Below are 2,543 nucleotides of genomic sequence, written 5' to 3'. Positions count from 1 at the left end.
CGGAGCCCCTGCCGGCACCTATGAGGGTGGGAAGCGGGGCCCGTGTCCCCACATCCCTGCGCCCCTGGCTCCTGCGGGGAGAAACGCCCCCGGCCTTCCCCCGCCAGCAGGGCGGCAAGGGGCTGAGGGGCGCGGTGGCATTTGGGGAGACCAAGCTACCATTCCCCCCAGAGGCAGAGCTTCAGTCACGGGGTGGACCGACTGCTGGGAGTACTCTTGGCATAGGAGACAAAAATAAAATAAAAAAAGTGGATTGACTAATGTCTGATTTCCCAGGGGAAAAAAGGTGGAAGAGATTCTGAGCTGGTTCTGTCAGACCTGGACTGCGGGAGCGTGGCTGCTTTGCTTAGCCCTGGCCTGCAGGGAGGCTTGGCATCACGGGGTTGGAGGCTGCCAGCCTCTTCAGGAAAAGGCTGTGATACTCAGGCACAGCTTTTTGCTTTGTAACCTTCCTCTTCTCCTCCTGCTGTTGTTTTTGTAGAATAATAATACTTTCATTTAGGAAGGTTACTTTCCCCTGGTGGCCCTGGGCTCCCAGAGCGGTCTGTCCCAAGGCCCTTGGTGTGTTTGGTGAGCTCATGCAGTAGCCTAGTTTAAGGATAGGTGTTTATTACAAGTTTTCATGTTTTCAAGAAATCCTGGCACCGTGTCCTTACTTTGAAGAGTCTAAGTCAGCGGTCAGGGCCACAGCTTGGCTTCGCTTAGACCTCCCACCTGCAGAGCACCCGACACCACTGCCTCCTGCACCAGCCGCTTCATCTTCATCTGCAGCAGTGATACAGGATTTTAGAGTGTTTCAGTCAGCTAAAATATGCTTAAGTGAGCATCAGAGCACCTCAGACTCCACAGACTTAAGTGCCGTAACAAAAATGTTTAGGAAAAATAGGCGGGTTTGTATCGCTTTCAAATACTGGCTATGTAGGGGTGAAGGGTGGTTGGGAGAACATCACCATGTTACTTGACCACACATGTAGGAGCTTAAAAAATAATGTAAATGATTTTATAATTTTTAAAGTATCAAAATGGGAAGGTCTAGTAAATATGAACTTAAAGACAGAATCAGGTCCAGACCTGAATAACTGATATTAAACAGCTACATTTAATAATATATGTAAGGTGTTGTGTAACAATACAATGTTTAGTAATACAAAGGATATTTGGTTTTAAATACTAGTTTTTAGATTTGCAATATCTTCTAATTTTTTTTTGTGTGAATGAATTGCAACTGGCTAATTTGCAGCACATTGTAAAACTTTAATAGATAAATTATCTAACCCAAAAATGAACAAACCCCTGTACTGATACCATTAAAGAGAAAAGATAAGCAAATACGTCAGGAGCAATCAGGACAACTGCAGGAGAGCTGTCCCTTTTGCCAAGAGATGGCAGCAGCAAAACACGCTGTGCTGATGAGAAACTAACTCTGCAGGATGCCCTGTTCACAGGTCTTTGCTTCAGAAGACAGGATTTATGGCATAAAATTCAAAACTAAATGACTGTTTTACTGGCCTCGCTCATAAGCAGCGTAATTAAAGACATGTGACTGAACCAAGCCAGAGTCTAAGCCAGTGTAAACTGATTTCAGTGTGCTTTAATCATTATCAGGAAGTGCATGAATGGATGTTTCTGCTTCATTAGAAGTTTATTGGAAAAGATGTGGTTGGGAAGTTTGATTGGAATTGCAGTGCCATTTGGCTTACATTTTTTTTAGGAAAACGAAAAATAAAAATGAAAATCAGAATTTTAAAAAAGTTCGTCAAAATTTAAGAAAAGAAAACTTTAAAAGGCGAATCAGAGTTTTAAAAGGGAGAAGAGAGTAGAAAAGAGTGGCAAAAAAAAGGTAAATGAACATAGAAGGAACTGAGGAAGGGGAAAGAGATGGTATTTTGAGAAAAATATTTCACAACCTGTAATACATCTACACCATTTACTTGCCCCAGATGCTCTAGGGAAACCCATCTGACTTGGGATACAGCGCTGGCCTTTCTGTAAAGTGTCTAGGGTTGGTTGTATTTGGTGTACATTAAATCAGCTCTGTTCACTGTAGAGTACTTACTAACTTTGCAAACTCCCAGCTAATCTGAAAATCAAATTGTATTAAAGCCACCCATTTACATCCAGGGTTCAAAATATATCCTTTGAATTCAAGGCCTAATGGATTCCCATAAGCCCTCATGAAGGGCAAACCTGTCAGCTCTCATTACAAAAATCACGCAAATATGGGTATCTCAGCTTTGAGAACTGAAATCTTTTTGTGCAGTTTTCTGCTGTGTGAATTTCACCTTTGCTGGTACCACAAAGCAGTAGACTTCTTAGAAGTCCAGTATAGCTAGCTGAGAAATGTAGGTTCAGAAATTTAATAGCTCGTGAAGTTCAGTAAAACAATAAAGGAAGTTGACATTAAATTAAAATACCTGTGAAAATAACTGAAGTCCTGATTCAAACTGGAACATGCTAGGAAAACTGAATCTAGGCCTTGGCTTTTGATATTTTGCCAACTTTTGTGGCCTTATTACTGAAAGAAAATAGCTATATTCTTAGGA

Source organism: Egretta garzetta, unplaced genomic scaffold, assembly GCF_000687185.1.
Source record: "Egretta garzetta isolate BGI_Z169 unplaced genomic scaffold, ASM68718v1 scaffold59, whole genome shotgun sequence".
NCBI lineage: Eukaryota > Metazoa > Chordata > Aves > Pelecaniformes > Ardeidae > Egretta > Egretta garzetta.
This window is presented reverse-complemented; position numbering follows the sequence as displayed.